The sequence below is a fragment of the Grampus griseus genome (assembly GCF_964374135.1).
Source record: "Grampus griseus genome assembly, chromosome: 12".
Taxonomy (NCBI): Eukaryota; Metazoa; Chordata; class Mammalia; order Artiodactyla; family Delphinidae; genus Grampus; species Grampus griseus.
In genome coordinates, this window is record NC_139006.1 from 42,541,723 (window position 1) to 42,564,977 (window position 23,255).

Here is a 23,255-nt window from a genome sequence, read left to right on the forward strand (position 1 = left end):
AGTTTTACCCCAAAATGAATGACAGCTGTTTGGGAGTTCAATTGCACTGACGTCCCATTAGGTTCAAAACATCCTGGGTCTTGCAATTATCTCAAAGATTTAATAAAACCTTGTTAATAAAAACTTCAACTCCCCAGTCTGGTCTCAGGCACTGAACTCACACACTTATCCTATGTAGAAGTTCTTCGAATGAACTCCTAAGCAAGAAGGGAAGGCAAGTGGTTTGTTCTTCCCAGAATTTTTCATTTTTGTCAGATAGGTCTTACTTTACCATCTCTCCCTCTCTCGCTTCATGCTGGGGGTAAGGGGATAAAAGGTGATGTCTACGGTTTTAGTTTCCAGGGAGCAGACCAGTGGATAGAGTGTGGCCCAGAAGCTTGCTGGAAGTGACAGAACACTTGTAACTGCTTTATACCCACAGGCCTTAAAATGATGGAAGAATTTTAAAGCCTGAAGATACTTAGAGGTCTAATCCTCTTCTCAACTAAAAGAAGAAAAACTGGTGGCCAAAGTCGTGCAGCTGTGAGAGGCGGGGCAGGAGGGCGCTGGGATGGACGTGAGGGAGCAGTTTCCCCCGGCTGCCACTCAACCACTCTGTGTCTAACATTTCACTCAGTCCATTGGATGATTCCTATTTCTCGACTGTCTCCTCGGTGAGACTGAGCTCACAGACGGCCAGAACCATGTCTTTGTTGTCTCTGTATTGTCAGTGCAGTAAAGATTTTTCTTCCTTTCTTTTTTTCCCAAATAAAAATAGCTCTGTCTTTCTCTTACTATATATATGCCTTATTAACATACATTCTCATAGTGTTTTTAAAAAAAGAAGAAAAGTTTAAAGGAAAAAAATCAAAACTGCTGAAAAGTTCATCAGCCATATATGCCCATTGTTAGTGTTTAGGTTTTGAAAGGGCTACCTGAATGCTGGATGCCTAAAAGTTAGGGATTTTCAAAACAGGGAGAATAGAGACAGGGCAATGAGACTTGAGAGAAATGATAAAGGGAACATATATTTAATGAAGACTTCTGTTTACTGGACATTTGGCTAGTTGTTGTGTATACATGGTATTTAACCCTACCATTCCAGCGAAGCAAGATTATTATTCCCAATTGACATTCATTCATTCAACAAATAATTACCAAGCATGAACTATAAATGTGTGGCACTCTTCTTGCTCCTGGAAATATTGCAAAAATCAAAACAGGCAAAGTCCCTGCTTTCGTGGTGCTAACTCAGGGAACTTGGAGACAGATAACACATTATTAAAATGAATATATAGTTTAGCAGATGGTGATAAGTGCTGAGAAGAAAAGTAAAGCAGAGTAAGGGGATAGCAAAATATGTTAAGATCATACAGCCAGCAGGGGACCAAACCCAGGGTCTGCCAGACTCCTAAGCCCCCGCTCTTCCCTGTAAGGTACTGCCTCCCTGGAAAACACATCCTACCTGACAATTCTGCCTGGTGTTACCCTGCCAACAATGCCCAAATATCCTAATGGGTAAGCCTTTGGTAAATTTAGCCTACTGTGATCAAGTAAAATCTATTTACTGGTAATTGTTCAGCAAAATTGGGTTTTTGTTTTTCTCCCTTTTTTTTTTTTTTTTTTGCCGTACGCGGGCCTCTCACTGTTGTGGCCTCTCCTGTTGCGGAGCACAGGCTCCGGATGCGCAGGCTCAGCGGCCATGGCTCACGGGCCCAGCCGCTCCGCGGCATGTGGGATCTTCCCGGACCGGGGCACGAACCCATGTCCCCTGCATCGGCAAGCAGACTCTCAACCACTGCGCCACCAGGGAAGCCCTTTCTTCCTTTTTTAAAAAAATTATTTAATTAATTTATTTTTGGCTTCGTTGCTGTGCACGGGCTTTCTCTGGTTGCAGCGAGCGGGGGCTACTCTTCATTGCCGTGCTCGGGCTTCTCATTGCGGTGGCTTCTCTTGTTGTGAAGCACGGGCTCTAGGCGCAGGCTCAGTAGTTGTGGCTCGCGGGCTCCAGAGCACAGGCTCAGTAGTTGTGGCTCAGGGGCTTAGCTGCTCTGTGGCATGTGGGATATTCCTGGACCAGGGCACGAACCTGTGTCCCCTGCATTGGCAGGAGGATTCTTAACCACTGCACCACCAGGGAAGTCTCAGCATAACTGGATTTTGCTTACGCATGAATTCAAAGCTCCTTCAATTGTGATGACTTTCAAAAACAAAAAACTCAGCCCATTAGTGAAATAGAATAACTATCCCTGAAATTTTTGGAGCCCCAGACTCCACTAAGCAAGATCCATTTCCATTTCTGTAAAAAAGAAAACAAAAATTTGAACACACTGTAAACCTGAGTCTTGTGAGGTTTTAGTTTTCCTTCTCCTTTTTTTTTTAAAGTATTCTGTTAAAATAATTTTTCCCTATGCCAGGGGAAAAAAATTTTTGTGTAAAGACTAGGGGGGGAAAATGAAGTAAATGTTGGTATTTTGTTGTTCAATGCATCTTTAAATGCCTATAAAAATCCATCTTCAAAACAGCTCACCTACTAAATACAAGGCATTCAAAATACATGGTTTAAACCCATCAGTGGCATAATACCATTGAAAGGTCAGCCCACCTGGAGTTTCCAGCTTCTTTGTGGACAAATATGGCCTGATCATGAGCTGGGTGAAAGAATATAAGCCTCTACTGTATCTTAGCAAAGAGAAGAGCAGGGGCAAACAGAGAGAATATTAATTTTCATCAAGAGAAAATCAAACTTGTCCAAGAACTTTATTGGCAGAAGTGAAATTAGTTTTTCTATAGCAAATAGTTAGTGGAGTTGAGGGATTAGTCTATTGCCCAAGAAAGAAAGTAAACTCACAGGCATCCAGAAGCATCCTTGTTCTCTATAATGCATTTAACTCTCAAAAACAAATAAGATTTGTCTCTGCACTTTCACTTAAAAAAACACCTAAGACTAGATGATCTAAAATTCTCCCTTGCTAAAAATCAAATTATTAAAGCAAGTTTCCTAAACTCATAAAGCTCAAGACAATTGTTAATTTTGAATGTAAAGTGCCAGCCTGGGCCAAGTCTACCTCGATTTAAACAAAGTTCAATGTAGACTGTAACAGGCACAGTACTTTTCAACTGACACACTGCAGAATTTGGTTACTTTCTACTGTGGTCCAGGGGCCCAGTACATAGCAGCTATTTGTGTAGGGAAATGAAATAGGATTATTGTAGTAACTGAAAACTCTCAGGATTAAGCTGGTAGAAATGTTGTTGTAGAATGCCATGGCTTTAGACCACCTTGTTAATATTCCTGCAAAATATACCATCCCAGCTTTTGGTGATTTGAAGTACAGAGGTGGCCAGGTAGAAAGCAGTGTCAATTAAGTGGGTGGGGGAGAGAATGTAAAACCTTAATTGCCAGATTTCTAGTTAAGAAAGTCTGTGGATTTACCTGTAGTATTTTATGAGCCAGTGCTCCAGCCAATTAAAAAGAGCAATCATTAGACTCATCATGATATAATTATGGAAAATCTGAACTTGTTCTGAACTTTGAGTAAGTTCCATCAGAAAATCTGAGATCTCTACATTTCTTCTTTGTATCTCCCCTCATCCAAGTAGGTGACTTATTTGGGAAACAGGACAATGGTAGACAGAAAGGATCAGCAAATGATACACAGCTAGTTCAGTTAAAGAAGAGAATCTGGCCAGAGCTCTATTCTGTTAAGGGTTTTGCCAATTCCCTGGTGAAAAGAGACTGGAGTTGACTTCATAGTTACTTGATCATAATTGTCATTTATTATATATGTACTTAACTTTGCACTGTGCACTCCAGAGAATGGGCTCTGCCAGTTTTAAACAAATCCTTTTTCTCTTTTTCAAAGTTAGAGAACTCCTTCAGCTATTGTTAAAGGATTGGTTTGGTACTCCAAGTGGGCCATCAGGTTAGTAAGGATCTTTGCAAGGTGACTTAACATCTTTTTTTCATGCTTCTGTGTGCTACACTGAAGGGTACAGCTAAGATAATACATGTTAAAGGATTTTGTAAACTATAACAATACTTAAATATTGTTTACATGTTACTAATCCTCCTTCACAACATCATTTCCAAAGCTACCCAATTTCTGGTAAGAGTTGTCACATATTAAGGGACCTTACAAGCTCATCAACCAGATTCACCTTCCTGTAAATCAACCCCAATCACAATACTGTGTTTATATCTATATCAACTGATTATACCTGTCAGGGTAATGTTTACTGGGGGTTATAAAAATAATAATGTACCCATCTGCAGTGACACTGATTCACCTTGAAGAACAGGCACACATAGACAGAGACACACAAGTGCATACCTTTTTGTCAAAAAGAAAACCCTGATAATTTGAAAGCAGGTATTCAATAACTGCTGTGGGTTTTTTTGTTTTTATTTCCAGCTAGCTTCCTGCTTTAATTGCCTCCAAAGCAGTGCTCTTGTTTGACTGCACAGTTCTACCTAGCAAGGTTGTCCTGATAAATACAGCTGAAAGCAGTGGGCAGAAGTAATGAGTATGGGAATTCCTCATCTTATAACTAACCTCTTCTGTTCCTTTCTTGGGGTTTGAGATGATAGAATAGACCCCCAAAACTACAGAGAATAAATCATTATGAATGAACATATTAGTTATGTTGGTATTTCTAGCACTGTGATCCACCAGTTACCCACAGTGGGATTTTTAAAAGTTTCTTCCAGTAATTTCATTCTCCTTTGTCTCCCAAATGACTAAAGTACAGTGCAGAAAAAAGTGCAAATGGGATTTTGAAATTCGTCCCCAAACCATATGATGAGAACAGCTCCCCTTTCCTTTGGTAAGCAATAGTCTTTTACCCCAGAGCAACTTAGGAGGCATGTGTATGTTTTTTCTCTCATGTGAAATGTCATTTTAACTTGACCTCATCTGATACGATGAAAAGGAATAGTAATTTATGGTCTGTTAGCGTAAGGAACACTGTATCACAGTAAAGACCTATGTAACTGTGGTCACACCTGCCCAGGGACAGAGTAGCTGATTAGTTTCTAGTTTCAACATGCAAGTGGAGGGAGAACAGCTGACTGTTTTTATTAGTATCATCTCTCACATTTCTGATTCCTTAAAATCTATCATCTTTATCCTAAGAAGGCAACATGCAGGCATATGAACTACATGTAGGTAGTAGAGTCTGGTTCCCGGGAGCCAGCCCATGTTGGATTCAGGAGAAAAATGTTCTCTCCAACTAAAAGGTAAAAATATATGAATATATATATAAAATATATATGAATATATATGAAATTTAAACATATTCTACAGGAGTAATTTTAGTCCCATCCTAATCCCAACTGCAAAGAAAAAGATTTTTCTATTAAAATCCCAAATCTCTCTTCTAGAGTTGGTGTTCAACTACTTTCCTTTCCTCACCAAGAGGTCAAACTCCTTAGCCTGGCGTTTAAGGCCTTCCATGATATGTCCCTAAATTTCAGTCCAACTTTATCCAACTCTTTCCCTATATGTATCATAATTCTAGTCAAGCTGAATTATTCAGGGCTTTAAAGGAAACCAAAGTATTTCCAAGTCTTTACACAAGTCATATTCACCACCTATCAGATTCTTCCTTCTAGCTTTTCCTGTTAAAATTCTACACAAACTTTAAGGTGCAATTCAAATTCACCTAGTTGATGAAGCATTCCCTAATTCCCTGAATAGGAATTTTCTTTCTAAACTCCCATAGTAAGGGAAACAGCATCTTTTCTCAAATACATTTCCTCCTTTTTGCAGGAGGTCAGACAAAAACAAACCTTGACATTCAGATGAAGAAAGGCAACAAACTATAGTTCTGTTCGTTGTTTTACAACTATCTCATTTAATCCCCAAACAATCCTACAAGGCACGTATTATTATCCTGAGACTCAGTTTTTTCCCAACTTTCTTGAGGTGTGGTTGACCACACAGGTGGCATATATTTAAGGTGTACAATTGATATTTTGGTGTATATACATATACACACACACACACACACATACATTGTGTAATGATTACCACAATCAAGCTAATTAACATATCTATCACCTTATGTATTCCCATCTTTGGGTTTGTGATGAAAACACTTGAGATCTACTTTCTTAGAAAATTTCAAGTATACATTATTAACTATAGTAACCACTCGGTACATTAGGTCTCTAGAACTTATTCATCTTATAATTGAAAATTTGTACCCTTTAACTAATATCTCCTCATTTACCCCACACCCCCCCCGCCCCTGGTAACCACCATTCTACTCTCTGGTTCTATGAGTTCAATTGTTTAGAGACCACATACAAGTGGGATCATACAGTATTTGTTTTTCTGTGTCTGGCTTATTTCACTTAGCATAATGTACTCCAGGATCATACATATTGTCACAAATAGCAGGATTTTCTTCTTCAAGTCTGATTAACATTCCACTGTATATATGTGTGTGTATGTGTTTGTGTGTGTGTATATATATCATCTTCTTTATCCATTCATCCATCCACAGACACTTAGGTGTTTCCACATCTTGGCTATCGTGAATAGCGCTGCAGTGAACATTCAGATGCAGATATCTCTTCAAGATAGTGATTTCAATTCCTTCAGTTATCTACAGAAGTGGAATTGCTGGGTCATGTGGTAGATCAATTTTTAATTTTTTGAGGAACCTCCATACCATTTTCCATAGTGACTACATCAATTTACATTCCCACCAACTGTGCACATGGCTTCTATCTTCAAAGAAATTCTTTGAATGAAACCTTTGCCTGTCAGACTTAAAAGCACATATTTTCCACCAAACAACCCCGTATCACATGACTCATATTTATATGCCTTTTAGATTATTGATCACATACTGCCCTGAATCTAGTTCTTGGCAAATATTTCTTTTCTCTTACTGGATCAGAAGTTTGTGGTGGTGGTGTTATCATTGGTGGTGTTGTTGAAAGAAGACGCATCTCTATTTCACCTCTGTTCCCCAACCCCCTCGCACAGTAAATTTCTTGCTCAAATATTTGTTTAATTAATACACAATCTTTCAGGGGGGAAATTTTTCAAAAGAAAAGTTTAAAGATAATATCTCTTTCTAACTGCTCATCTTAAGGATAAAGAAAAAAATTTAATAAGAAGAAATCTTAGAAATTGACTACTTTGACATTAGAAAATGAGGCAAATATTTTTGGTAATAACAGTAGCATCCATTTTTTGAACAATTGATTATGTGCCAGATGAGGAAAAACAGTGCTACCCTCTTCTGCCGTAGAGCACCGTAGAGTAATGTGACTGAAAATAAAGGATTTCTTTTCTCCGCCTGTCACATCAACAACACCCGTCCTACAATCGGTACTTCCATGGTGTAAGTAGCCTGACCCCTAGTGGGTAACAGTGGTAAGTATGTAGATATTAGTACCAATACAAATACAAATACAGTGGTTCATCTTTAGTAGGTAGATAGAAAAATAAATGAAGATGTTGTAATAACAGTTATATTAATTCATAAGGGCACCTATTTTTGTTGTCTATTAAACATGAAACAAAGCAAAGGTAACAAAATATTAAATATATTTTAAAATTACTGATATAGTAATATATTAAAAATAGTAATATATTAATATAATATCTAGGAACCAATTCTAAAGTGTGTTTTTATATTTTCTTTCATTTACAACCTTTGGCTTCTATAACTCTTAATTAAATTCTCTCAATCTCTGACAACATTTCTTCAACAAAGATAACTTGCACAAAAGTGCTTTCAAGAAAGGATTAAAAAACAGTGAGGTTGGGACATTTTCAGTTTGTCTAGATAAAATACTCTCATGAATCCATTATTTTAAAACATCCCAATTCACACTCAATGCTACTTGTAATTTCACCAATGTTTAATTTATTTTACTACATATTATAGTTTAATTAAACACCAGCATGAACTTCACTGGGATTGCTCCTTCTCTCTACCCAGCAGTGTTTAGGTCTTGTACTTTGAAGTCTAGCAACAAAAGTGGTAGTCAAAGGGAGAGTAAACTAGAGTGTGAACTCATTTCAGTAACTGGGCCATATTTATTTCCTTTTTATTACTGACAGACAATTTAGATTAGTCCCACATCTCCCAACTTTTTTTCAAAAAAGTAAATAGTAATTCTTATTAATGGCAGTGGCACCTGCATGGAGTGGGCAAATCTGGTCACCAGCAGGTCCCCCTGCTGTTTTACTCAACTGGCAACATGCTCTCGACCCTGGCAGCTGCTCCTGTTTTGTTTTTTCCTCCCAGGCAAATACGAAAATAGGAACTTCATAGACATTTAGAAATTCTTTTTTCTGAACCAAAACTTTGGTTTCAGAAAGTAGCAAGGAAATTCACAACGGATGATAAACTTGTATATATGTATTTCATTACACAAGAAATACATGAACACGCTCCCATAAAAAATTTAAATATAGAAATGTCTAAACCATGAACACTCTTTCATATCCCAAGTCCCCTCCCATCTCACTCCCCCTCCCCAAGGCAAGAAGAAGTCGGGGCAACCCTCCACAGAATTAAGTATAAAATTGTATTAAAAACAATCATTTCTGATCGCTGGGAAATGACCAAAGACAAAAAGCAACTCACTACATTTGTTGTTTCCTTCTAATCCTTCAGTATATACACAAGTAAACAGTTTGGGTTTGTTCCAATTTACAAAAAAGGAACCCTCCTAACTGTGTCCCGCTGCAATTGTGTTTTTGCTTAACATTATATACTGACGAGAGTTCTACATTGGTACCTACATACCTCTCTCATGCTTTTTTTTTCTGGGTCAGCCCAATTAATAGTTTATTTTTTTTATTCTCGCTTTTTTAAAAAATTTTTATTGGAGTACAGTTGCTTTACAATATTGTGTTAGTTTCTGCTGTAGAGCAAAGTGAATCAGCTATACATATACATATATCCCCTCTTTTTTGGATTTCCTTCCCATTTAGGTCACCACAGAGCGTTGAGTAGAGTTCCCTATGCTACACAGTAGGTTCTCATTAGTTATCTATTTTATACATAGTAGTGTATATATGTCAATTCCAATCTCCCAGTTCATCCCAACCCTCCTTCCCCTCTTGGTATCCATTCATTTGTTCTTTACATCTGTGCCTCTATTTCTGCTTTGCAAATAAGTCCATCTGTGTCATTTTTCTAGAGTCCACATCTCATGCTTTTTAATTGTTACACAGCACTGAACAACCAGATGTATCACCATTTCTTGGGTCATTTCCCTATCAAGTTAAGGCTGTTTCTAAACATTTTCTTATTACAAACATGACTATAATGAACACCTTGAACTATCCTGTGAACATATTCAAGTATTTTCGTTGACTAGATATGCAAAAGTGAAACTCCTGGGCTGGAGGATGTGCTAATATTAAATTTTGGAAGATAGTGCCAAACTCTGTCCAAAAGGCAGGAATATTTAAGAAGTTATTGGGTCTTCAGAGCTAATCCTACATGTTGACACTGGAAGGATTCTTAAAATTGTCCAGTCAAAAAACTTCTATTTTCTAGTACAATAATGAGGCTTCTGGAACTGGTGTCACTGGTCTGGGGTCATGCAACCAGACTCCAGTCCAGGTTTCCTGGTTTCACAGCCCAATACTTTCTTTACTATAATATGTCTTACGGGGCAAAAATTAGACTTGAATTTTGGAGTAATCCTTCCCAGCAAAATAGAGATGTTTTACAAATAATCAAAAACATCTTTTCTTCCTTTGGATTTTTCCATAGTATCGAGATTTGTGTTATGAATCAAACATTCAGAGTGGAAACATAACTCTCAAAGCAAGCAGGCAGATTCTATACCGAATACAATGCTGTAAGTGAAACATGCAAACGGAATCTGATTTCCTTATTAAACGATGTTAGAAAAGGAGGCTACAGTTCTATCCTCAGATGCCCACTATTTTACGAAAAGTATTCCAATTGCCATACTAAGCTACTCAAATTATCTACCGCCACATAACAATCACCTCTGATATAGAGGGAAAACACATCATTTTATTATATCCCCAATTCAGTGGGTCAGGGGTTTGGAAAAGGTACAGCAGAGGTATCTTGTCTCTGCTCTACAGTGTCTGGGAACTCATCTGGGACAACTCAATACTGTGGGTGACTCAGCAGCTGGGCCCAGACCCATAGAAAGAAAGGCACACTCACTCTCACATCCGGAGGTGGCTGCTGCCTGTCATCTGAGAGCCCAGCTGGGGCTGTTGGCCAGAGCACCCATACACGGCATCTCCAGATGGTCCCTATGCCTCTTTACAGCATGGTGACCGCGTTCCAGAAGTAAATGTCCCAAGATTTGCCTTCTAGTAATGGTAGTGTGAGAAGATCAGGAGAGTCACTTCCACAGAAATAAGTATAAAACTGGACAACCTTATCAAAAACAACCATTTCAGGTCACTGGAAAGTAACCAAAGATAGACAAATACTTGAGAAGTGTTTACTCATGAAAACTGTCACTGCATTGGGTAAGTTCAGTGACTCTTGGCTTTCTTGCCTAAGGGTATCCCCAGCTCAAGTAATAAAACCCTCAGCTTTACCTGCCAAAGGTGGTGGTCTGGGTTCAAGTTGGGCAGTAAACCAGCTAGAACAAGGCAATATTAGAAGTAAGAGAAGCTTAGAAAGGTGGAGATAAGTCTCCAACATATCTCTGGCTGACTGCTAACGCACAGATGCCCCCAGGGAAACCCCACAGAGCCCAGCAAAAACTGCAAGCCCAGGGGATGTGTACAAGGACACAGGTAACTGTAATGGGCCCTTAGAGACAATCTGAGCACCCCTCACTAAAGGAACAGATAACATAGTGGAGAATACATGTTCATGGAAGCCACAGTCTAGATGTACATACCACAAAACAGAGGAATCTTAAAAGCCTATATGAGGGATAATAATAACAATAATAACATCAACTAACACTTACATAGAACTTAGTAGGAGTCCCATGAGTCGGGGACTTTTCTAACATATTTCTATATATTAACTCATTTAATCATCATAACCCTAAAAGGAAGTGTATCAGCCCAGGTTCAATCAGAGAAGTATAACCAACAGGAGATGTAGTTATTAAAATATTTTTTACAAGGAACTGACTTACACAAATGTGGTGGCTGGATAAGAAAGTCTAAAACCCATAGTGCAGGCAGTCACAAAGGGAAGACCATGGGCAGGTTCAAATTCATAGGCACAGGAGGAAGTTCTCATCAACTGGCAGGTGAGAAGGGAAGAGCACAAGCAGGATGAAACTTCAGCTGTCATTCACAGGCAGAATTTCTTTTGTGAGTGTGATAGGCATAATTCTAAGAATGACCCCCAATGACCTTCACCCTTGAACAATCGCCTCCCTTCTGAATGAGAGAGATATCACTCCCATGATGATATGATGTTACCTTATATGGCAAAGGGAAGGTTATCTGGATGGGCCTGATATAATCACATGAGACCCTTAAAGACAAAGATTTTTCTCCGGCTGGTAGCAGAAGACATTTTTGTTTGTGTTTTTTGGTTTTTGGGTTTTTTGGAATTTTATTTTACTTATGAAATAAGACATTTGAAGTGTTAAGTGCTGGCTTTAAATACAGAGCAGGCCACATGCCAAGGCATATAGGTGCTCTTTAGGAGCTGAGAAAAGCTCTCATGCAACAGCCAGAAAAAAAGTGAAGCCGCAGTCCTTTAGCCACAAGGATCTGAATTTAGCCAACAATCTGAATGAGCCTGAAAGCAGATTCTTGCCCACAGCCTCCAGGTGAGACCCCAGCCCTGCAACACCTTGACTTCAGCCTTGTGAGGCCCTGAACAGAGAATCCAGTTGAGCCTGCCTGTACTTCTGACCTAAAGAACTGTGAGGTAATAAATGGGTGTGTTTTAAGCTGCAAAGCTGTGGTAATTTGTTTGGCAGCATTATAGACTTAATGTTTGTGTCCCCCCAAAACTCATATGTTGAAGTCCTAAACACTAGTGTGACTGTATTTGGAGTAAGGGTATAACTGAGGATAAATGAGGTCATACGGGTAGACCCCTGATCCAACAGGGTCAGCGATCTTATAAACACCAGAGAGCACTCTCCGCCCACCCTTCTTGCTCACTCCCTCTCTCCCATGTGAGGACACAGCAAGAAGGCAGCAGTCTGCAAGCCAGGAAGAAAACCTTCATGATGGTTAATTTTTGTGTCAACTTGACTGGGCCATGGGGCACCCAGATAGTTGGATAAACTTATTCTGGATGTGAGGGTGTTTCTGGATGAGATTCACATTTTAAGCAGTAGACTGAATACAGTAGGTTGTCCTCCCCAGTATGAGTGGGCCTTAGTCAATGCATTGGAGGCCTGAATAAAACAGAAAAGGCTGAGTAAGGGAGAATTCACTCTACCTGACTGTCTTTGAGAAGGGATTGACTGTTTTTTAGCTGAGACATTGGTCTTCTCCTGCCTTCAGGCTCAGACTAAGGCTGTAACTCACACCATCAGCTCTCCTGCTTCTCAGACCTTCAGTCTAGAACTATACCATCTGCTCTCCTGAGTCTCCAGCTTGCTGACTGCAGATCTTGGGACTTTTCAGACTCCATAACCAAGTGAGCCAATTCTTCATAATAATCTCTCTATCACTATGTCTTTGTGTGTGTATGTATGTATGTATGTATTTATAATTTAAAAATACAAGAGTGGACCTCCGTGTCTTTTTCCCGATCTTAGAGAGAAACATTCAGTCTGTAATCATTAAATATGATTTGTTTTTCATAGATATTATTTATCACATTGAGGAAGTTCCCCTCCATTCCTAGTGTCTTGAGTGTTTTTATCATGAAAAGGTGTTGAATTTTGTCAAATAATTATTTGTCAAATAATTTTTCTGCATCTTATAAGACAGCCGTGTGGGTTCTGTCCTTTATTCTACTTACTTTAATTGATTTCAGATGTTAAACTGATCTTCCTTTCCTGGGATAAATCCCATTGTATTCTTTAGTTATGTTGCTGAATTTGGTTTACTAGTATTTTGTTAAATTTTTTGTGCCTATATTCAATAGAGATAGTGGTCTGTAGGTTTTTGTTTTCATTTGATGGCTTTGTCTCTTTTTTTATATCTTTTTTTTAATATTAGTCTCATAGAATGAGTTGGAAATTTTTCCCTCCTCTTCCATTTTTTGGAAAAGCTTTGGAGAATTTGTATTACTTCTTCTTTAAATGTTTGATAGAATTCACCAGTGAAGCCATCTGGACCTAGGCTTTCTTTGTGAGGATTTTTAAAATTTAATCTCATTACTTGCCATAGTTCTACTCAGATTACCTAATTTTTTCAGTCAGTTCAGTAGTTTGTGCCTTTCTAGGAATATGTACATTTCATCTAAGTTACCTAATTGGTTGACCTAAGTTTATTTATAGTATTCTTTTATAATATTTACTTCTTTAAGGTTGCTAGTAATGTTCCCTCTTCCATTCCTGATTTAATAATTTGAATCTTCTCTCCTTGATCACTCTAGCTAGAGCTTTGCCAATCTTTTTATCTTTTTTCAAAGAATCAACTTTTGGTTTTATTGATTGTCTCTACTGATTTTCTGTTCTCTATTTCATTTATCTCTGCTCTATATATTCCTTCTACTCTTCTTTTCGTACTCCTTATGGTATAAAGTTAGGCTATTGATTTGAGATTTTTTTAAATATAAGCATTTAAAGCTATAAATTTCTCTTTAAGCACTACGTTAGATGCATCCCATACATTCTGGTATGTTATGTTTTCATTCATCTCGAAGTATTTTCTAATTTCCATTTGTTATTTACGAGTGTGTTATCTAATTTCTATATCTGTGAATTTTTCATATATCTTTCTGTTACTGATTTCTTTTTTATTGAAGTACAGTTAATTTACAATGTTATGTTAGTTTCAGGTATACAGTAAAGTGATTCAGTTATATATATATATACACACACACACACATATATATACATATATATATTTATTGTTACTGATTTCTAATTTCCGTTGTGTTTAGAAAACATACTCTGTATGATTTATTCCTTTTAAATTTGCTGTAGTTTGTTTTATAGCCCAGCAGGTCGTCTATCTTGAAAAATGTTCCACATGCATTTGAGAAAAACGTGCATTCCATTGGTGCAGGACAGAGTATTCTGCAGTCTAGTAGGGGTAGTTGGTTTATGGTGTTGTTCAAATCTTCTATTTCATTATTTATTCTGCTTACTGTTCTATCCATTAATGAAAGTGAGGAACTGAAGTCTCCAACTACTATTGTTGAAATTTCAATTCTGTCAGATTTTGCTTCATATACTTTGGGGCTCTGTTGAGCTCCTCAACAGATATTCTGATCTTTCTATCATTAAAATGTGTGCTTTAATTAGACATAATTATGTTTAATTGAACATAATTTAAAATGTCCATCTATCTCTCTAGTAACTTTTTTTGTCTTAAAGTCGGTTTTGTCTGATATTAGTATAGCTACTCCTGCTTTCTTGTGGTTGCTGTTTATATGACATAAATTTTTCCATCCTTTTACTTTCAACTTACTTGTATCTTGAGCCTAAAGTGTGATCCTATATACAGCACGGAGCTGGATCTTGTTTTATATCCTGCCTAACAATCTCTGCTATTTGATTCTATTGTTTAATTCATTCTGATTTAATGCTATCGTTGATATGTTTGGATTTACATCTGCCACTTTTTTTGTTCCTGTTCCTTCTTTACTCCTTTCATTTACATTAAATAAACACTGTCTGGTGTAATATCTTAATTTTTAATGTTTTTCACTACATTTTTAGTTTTTTTAGTGCTTGCTCTAAGGCTTATCATATACATCTTAACTTATCAGAATCTACTTAAGATTTATACTAACAATTTCAGTGAGATACAGAAATATTGCTCCTATATAGTTTTATTTCCATTTCCCCTTTTTTGTACTACTATTGTTATACATATTATGTTTTATATGTTCCAAACCCCAAAATACATTGTTATATTACTTTATATAATTTTATGTTTTTTAGAGAAGCTGAGAGAATAAATGAGAGCAAGTATATATTTATAGAGTTTGTTACATCAATTTTTATTTATCATTTCCAGTTCTTTTCATTTGTTCCTTTTGTTTGAATTATCATATGGTGTCATTTTACACCAATACAACTTCTCTCCCACCTACCTTTGTTGCACTATTATTGTTATATATATTACATCTTTCTATGTTATAGGCCCCATAATTCAGTATATGTATAATTTATACAACTGCTTTTAAATTAGTTAAGTGAAGGAAGGAGAAGAAACACACTTACAGTGTCTTTTCTAATTACCTACATAATAACTTTTACTTTTCTCAGTACACTATCTTTTTATGCAGAATTAAAGTACTGTCTGGTCACTTGCTTTCAACCTTAACAATTTTCTTTAGCATTGCTCTTAAGATGTGTCTAATATCAAATGGTTTTTGTTTGTCTGGAAATATCCTTCATTTCTGAAAGACAATTTTGCTGGATCTATTTTTGGTTGACTTTTTCTTTTATTGCACTGAGTATGTCATCTCACTGCCTTCTGGATTCCATTGTTTCTATGAGAAAGCAATTGTAAATCTTATTGGGGCTCCCTTGTATATGACATGTCATTTTTCCTGTTGCTGCTTTCAGAATTTTCTTTGTCTTCAGCTTTCAACATTTTTACAACAATGTGTATTGGTGCAGATCCCTCTATTTATCCTACTTGGAATTCACTGCTTCTTAGATGTACAGATTGATCTTTTTCATCAAATTTGGGAAATTTAAAGCCATTATTCTTTTGAATATGTTTTCTGTCCCTTTCTCTTTGCCTCTCTTTCTAGTATTTCCCATTTTGCATGTGTTAGTGTGCTTAATGGTATCCATGTTTCTCTGAAGCTCAGTTCAATATTATTTGTTCTTTCTTCTCTGTTCTTCAGATTGTGTAATCTCTATCAATCTGTCTTCAAGTTCACTGATCCTTTCTTCTTCCATCTGAAATCTATTGCAGAGCCCCTCTTGGTGAATTTTTCATTTTGGTTATTGTACTTTCACCTCCAGAATTTCCATTTAGTTCTTTTTATATAATTTCTATTTAAACTTCCTATTTGATAAGATCTTGTCATTGTACCTTCCATTACTTCTTTAACCACTATTTTCTTTAGTTCTTTAAACATATTGATAATAGTTGATTCAAAATCTTTGCTAAGTCCAACATCTGGGTTCTCTCAAAACCCAGATGTTGCCTGCTCTCTCTGTTGCCTGCTCTTTTTTCCTGCATAATGAATCACACCTTCCTTTTTCTTTGCACATTTCATCATTTTTCTTTGAAAACTGGACATTTCAGATAATAGATTGTAGTGGCTCTGCATATTGACTCTCCACCAACACCTCTCTGGGTCTTGTTTTTATTGTTGTTTGCTTGTTTATTTGTTTAGTGACTTGACTATTTCTATGAAGTCTATTTCCCCCACAGTGTGCAGCTATTTCCCCCACACTGTTGCAGTGTCAGACACACTTACAGTCACCCTGTTAACAGTTGTTTACAACAACTGTTAAGTGACAGTTGTTTTACCAGGACTCTCTTTAATTGTCTCCTTCTTTGGTCTCTTTTTTAGCTTCCTATTCATCTGCCTCTGTTTGTATCAGACCCAACTCTTAGCCTCCACAAACTGCTAGCTGATTTCTCTATTATGTTCATCAATACCCTGTGTCACAAATTGCTCCACAGCCCAATCCAATTAAAGTCAGACCTCCTTGCAAGGACAGTATTTGAGGTCAGCCTCTGAAGCTTGTTTCAATCCCAGGAGGGCTCTTTTAACTGTCTCTTTTTATAATTCTTTCAGTTATACTTCCAGCTGTTCTACAATTTAACTTGTTGCTATCATGGAATTACCAACCTCTTCATAATTATTTACTACCAAAAATCTGTACTTTTTTTTTTGGCCGCACCACACAGCTTGTGGGATCTTAGTTCCCCAACCACAGATCAAAACACGCAGGGCCCCAGCAGCGAGAGCACTGAGTGCTAACCACTGGACAGCCAGGGAATTCCGAGAAGCCCATTGTTTTTGATAGCACCCTTAGGTTTGAACTTTACCACACTCTATTCCAAATAAAATCAATGCTCTTAGGCAGAACTATGGAGCTCTCTGTTCTTATAGCCTCTCTCTCTCTGGCAAAACCTCTGTGCCACTGCTCTTGAATTGGGACAGTGACAGGGGTTTGCTTCTTCTGGAGTGATATCCCTTCTTTGTGAGTGGGCCATTGGGAGGGAACAGTAGCCCTGATCTTCTTGGCTTGCTTCTCCTGACATGGAAACTTGAACCTATGAATGAGCAGGGGTAAAAGCCCCACTATTCTTGACTTGCCTGAGTTAGAGCTTCTGCAACCTGAAGCCGGGGGTGGAGGATAAGAAATTCTGGCAGCTTGCTCCTCCAGGGAAGAAACTATAGACCTAGACTGGGGTCTGGCAGAAGTGGAGGCCCTTGTTGGCTACCCCCACCTGGAGTAGAATTTCCATCACACAGAGCTGGGAGGGGAGGGATGGCCCATGGCTCATGTGCCACAGATTCATTGTTCTTACAGCGATTTAGTAGATTTTTCTCAAATAAATGTTTTTCCATTTGCTATGTACCCTTAGGAAAATTTCCAGAAACTTTAAATGGTTGTTTATTTAATGTTTCATGGGTTAGAGATTTGTAGCTGAGGAGAAGATCAGTGGAGCTCCTCAAACTGCCATTTTAGAAGTGTTCCTTCTCTATTTCTTTAACAGATGAGATTTGCCCTAAGGCTAAGACCCAGGAGAGACCCTTAGAAAAGGAACTCTGCCAAACCAGGAGACTTGAAGAGGAACCTAAGGTTGGAGGCCACCAGGACTAACCTACAGCATTGTGAAGACTGTGTACTCTCCTCACCAAGCCATGTGTCCATGGAGTCCATGGAGCCTGTCAATTCAGAAGAAGTAGCACATTTTTCTAACATGTACAGGCAGAGGGACATTTTTTTCTAATTCACACAAAGGCACCAATGTACTTGCACAGCTCTAGAAGCTACAGAGAATCCAGCTGACAGGTTATGTAGGATGAGTCAACCATCCAGAGCAGCAGTTCCCAATTTTGGCTGCTCATTAGGCTCACTTGGGTAGCTGTTGAAAAATATCAATGTGAGGGTCCCACCTAGACCAATTAACTCAGACTCTCTTAGGATGGGGCCCAGCCATCAGTATTTTTAATAGCCCCTCAGGGGTTCTAATGTACAGTCAGGATTCAGAACCACTGATCTAGAGCCTGGAGCCAGGGGAATGGGATTCTTTGTTCCCAAACACCTCAAGAAGATGTAGGCTGATGATGGAGTTCCAGTGTTGGCAGCTATAAAACGCTTTAAGTAAATAGGAAAATTGGCAGAGCAAAGTTAGTCAAATTATAGTGAGTAATTTCTGTCCTGAAAGAAATCACTAAATCACTGTCCCCAAGCAGTAACAAAAACAGACAATGACACTGTAAACATAGTTTCCACACCCCCCACCATAGGTCCTAATTGCTATGGCTCTCCCAAGCCAGGTCCATTATGTCCCCTTGTGTCATAATGATGTCTACAGTGGCAGACTTTGCCCACTCCTTTGGCCACACTCTACTCCATGCTGTCCTTGGCATAGATATGATCAGAGGCTGTCTTTATAAAGGCATTAGTTCCCAAATGACAGAAAATACGGTAACTTATCCCAGGGACAGACTGTCATGCTTTAAGAAAAGGGACTCTGCTTAGTTCCCAGAATTTTCTAGCCCCCAAAAAATACTACTGCATAGAAATAAATTTATGAAATGTTGAGGGGATTCTCTAGATCATTTGTGATTTCTTCTTCAAATCTTGGATGTTCAGGCTTGGAGGGAGTCCTCTCTGTGCTCCATAAATATTTCGTTGCCTCTCTTCCTTCTTTCAGAGACTCATGACTCACCCCCAGAAAAATCACAGGACAGTAAAATTGGAAAGCTTGGTGGACGAGATCTTCTAAACAAGGGAAAGCAGATACATGGCTTATATGACCCACTTCCCCATCCTTTACTTCCTCAAATAAAAGAGACTAATTCACATTGCTCTTCCCTGGGGACCCACCTCCAGGCAGCCACTCCAGAGTGGAAAAGTGAGTAGAAACTTCTTTACCTCTGAAGTAAGCCAAAGACAACTTAGTACAGCGGGAAGAGTTTGTCCAAGAATCAGACATGGGTTCAAATTCTAGCCTAACTGCTCTAGATGTTGACCTTAAAAAGTTACTCCATCTCTCTGTATCTTGTCTGTGAAATGGCAGAACTAATGCCTACCAGGGTTATTGGATTAGTTGATCTCAATGATCCACCTGGCATATATCAGATACTTGCCCTGGTCTTGCCCCCCACCTCAACACACAGACACTCACGTGCACATGCACGCATGCACAGACACACACACACACACTCCTTCCCAAGAGAAGAAAATGAATGAAGCCCTAGGGATGAAGTGACTTGCTAGTTAGTGACACACAGGTCAGTGACAGTTACTAGTATTCAATGAAGGGGACTCAGTTAATAAAAATAACTACCTCAACTCAGGATAAATGGCTTTTAAGTGTCACCTGGATTGGTCTAGTAAAAAAAAATATGTTCTTCCCACAAAACTGCCCGCTCAGAGAAGAAACACACTAGAGGCCATTGTGTGCGAAGATTCTGGACTAGGCAGGTTTTGCCTGTACAATACAAAGAAAAGCATTGGATTCCTGGGCCTGGTGATGAAGCTTCTTGGAAGGAATGTGTCACTCTTTAAACAATTAAAAAAGACATTTCTCTCTGTGGCCTTAGTTGGGTTTCCTCTCTTATCTTTCAGAGTGCCTGACACATAAGGAAGTGCCCCCAGGAATTTTAAAGTCATCAGGAGACCAGTGCAGATCTGAGAACAGCCTTCCACCCTCATCCCCTGACTTACCCCCTGCATTTTTCCATCTCCCCAGCCCTCCTATTTTCTGCATTTTTAAAAACTTCTTTATATTTATTCTAGTGGTAGCCTGCCATGCAATAAAAGAATGGGAAAAATCTCATTAAAATTATATCAAAAGGAAAAAGATGGAGTAGAGCTTGAAATTCCTGCAATCTACACACAATAACCTAATCAACTAGAACACACAGGTTAAATGGAGTCCACCCTATGGTGAGCCTGGATGATTAAACCCCCTCCCAGGGAACTGTAACCTTCAGGATACCTAGTGATGAGCCATATTAAAATGCAGCCATGAAAATACCTCACATTTAAGAGCACTTTTAACCTTCCCACTCACTTTCACAACTATTTATCTTACTGACTTCTGCACAAAGGCCCTGGGGGGGGGGGGAGCGAGAAAAGCTATTGCTATTATTCTGTTTTGATAGTTAAGGTAAAGGAGGCAGCGAGGTTTCTCTGAGGTCCCCTAGTTAGTTATGGGGAAGCTAGGCTAAGAGCTCAGTATTGGTTAAAACAGACCCAGGCCGAAAAGATTTCAGATGACTGACTTGAAAATTATCCTAGCATCTTCCTTTCCCTTGGCTTCTCATTTGAACTTGATATGAACCTGAATAAGTGGGAGAACACAGCATTTATCCAAAACTGAAAGTCAAGGGTCCTTAAATTCATCTTAGCCTGGAAACACAGAAGTAACAGGAAGATCAGAAACCCATATGCACACTGCCACAGTGAGTAAACTGAATAAATATACCTCTTAATGAATTTGTACTGATTCCTCTTAAAGTTAATTCACACTAGTTTCAGTCAGGGCAAATTTTCTCACAAAAAATATTAAAAGTAGAAATGTGTGGGGCAGTGGGGAAATTTGAAAAAAAAATTTAGCCTTGAAAAAAGGCCCCAGGTTCTAAAGGGCTAGAAATCACTTCAGACTATTTCTTTGCCCACCCTCCACTCAAAATTCACCATTTCTGATTACCATTCCTTCAGGGGTCTGCTCTCTGCTTTAAAATGATAGTAAGCACCACAAAAAAAAAAAAAAAAAAGATAGTAAGCTAATATGATAATATAATACATATTAATAATTTAATGCTTACCCTTCCTAGGTAATATATGTGCATTTTAAATGGGTCTTTTTAGACAACACACTTTAATCCGAAGCAAACTTCCAAACCCATCGTTCTCTAGCTCTGACCTCTCACCTGAGTTCCAGACTGTATATTCTTAGCTTACTAAACATCTCCACTTGAGCCTCCCACAGGCACTGAAACTCAATACGTCCAAAACTGATCCTCCACTTCCATTCTTTATCTCAGTGAGTAACAACACCAACCATCCATTTATCAAAGCCAGAGCCCTGGCAGTTATTCTAGGCTCTTTACTACCCCACCCCCAGTTTATAGCTGGGTCAATCCACGTAACTCAGTATTTCCCAAACTGTGTTCTATGAATATCCTGTCAATAGACAAAGTAGTTTCCTTGATTAAATAAGTTTGGAAAACACTGAATCAGACAAAGTTAAACCTTTATTATAAGACTTAAGAGTTTCTAATACGTTGACTTACATTACAAATATTCAAAAGGAAAATATACCACTCAGTGTTTCCCAAACTCATTTGCCCAAGGAACACTTATCTTCCTTGCAGAGTATCTTACAGGATCTGTGTCTTATAGAACACACTTTGAGAAATATCATGATAAGATATATTCAAAATGTGTTTTATTATCATGAACTGTCTCGGGCAATGTCTGTGATGTAGATGAGTAATGTATGTATTTTTTTAAAAATATGAAAGGCTGAGGCATTTTATGATTTGAAAGCCAGAAATGTGAAAGAAAATATGTCTTTCCAAATATTTATTGGGAAACTGTAGCCAAAAGAGCACCGATATTTTGAGGGCACTTCTTCACGAAATGAGTTTGTACCTAAGAATGGGAGAAAGTGCGAAAGGATGGATACGCAACACAGGGCAAATAGAAGTTACCTCTGGGCTGTGCTGTTAAAGAGGAAGAGGGACTTCCCTGGTGGTCCAGTGGTTAAGATTCCACACTTCCAATGCAGGGGGTGCGGGTTTGATCCCTGGTCAGGGAACTAAGATCCCACATGCCGTGTGGCCAAAAAAAAAAAGTAAAGAGGAAGAGAGGGAGGTTGTCAAGGCATATTCTGCACCTGTCTATATGGTTTGACTTTGTTAGAGCAATCATATGTTACTTTTGTAATTTGTTTTCCTGAAAAATCAATACAGAAAAAAAAAACCCAAATAAATGAAGTGCTTGGGATAGTAAGTACTATTTTTAAAAACCAATCTGAAAGAATAAAAATGCAGGAAGAGCCAAGACGTTTCTTAAAAAGTAAAATAATTTGCAAGAACTTGTATTACTAATTATTTTAATGTCTTTAAAGTCATAGTCATTTTTAAAATGAGAGTGGCATGGGTATATAGACAAACAGATGAGTGAAATCAAATATAAATTCCACAAATAGAATCAAGGAGGTATGAAATTCAGTGTAAGGTTAAGGTGGCATTTCAAAGCAGTGGAGAAAGATAAACTCAGTAAATTTTATTAAAACAACAGATTGCTATTTCCCAAATAAATATGCCTATATTCCTAAATTTTTATACCAAAATAAATTTGATAGATCAAATATTTTAAAGTTATCCATAAAGCCATGAAAATAATAGAAGAAAATATGTATAACTATTTTTATAATCTTGGTTTGAAGGAAGCCTCTTTAAACTTACAAAAAAGCCAGACATGATAAAAACAAAAGATCTTATTTGCATTCAAAAAATTATGCAACAACAATAGAAAAATTCTATAAAGCAAAAATCATGGCAAGGTTAAAATACAAATAATACATAGAGGAAAATGCAACATATATGACAGAGGCTAACGTCTTAAAGCATTAAAACCCCCTTTCAAATCAGTGAGAAAATGATGACTACCAGCAGACCCAAAAATTATAAGCCCCAATTTCTTAAACTTAGCTTTAATTAAAATTAAAGTTAAAATCAGAAATCACAAGCTTTTCATAGCAGGAATATTGAGAAAATGAATCACTGAGCAAGGCTTTAACATTTTATTAAAAGGAAGAAAATTTAAAACTCTGATACTTATATTTAAAACTTAGATACTTATATTTAAAACTCAGGTACTTATATTTAAAACTCAGATAAAGATAAGGAAGAAACTTCAGGATATTTAAAAATCAAAGAAATTAAGAATAAAAATACTACCCAGGTTGGAGTGAAGTTTCTTTCTTACCATCTTAATACTTAATCAATAGCTTTACATTATAAAATTGAACCCTGGA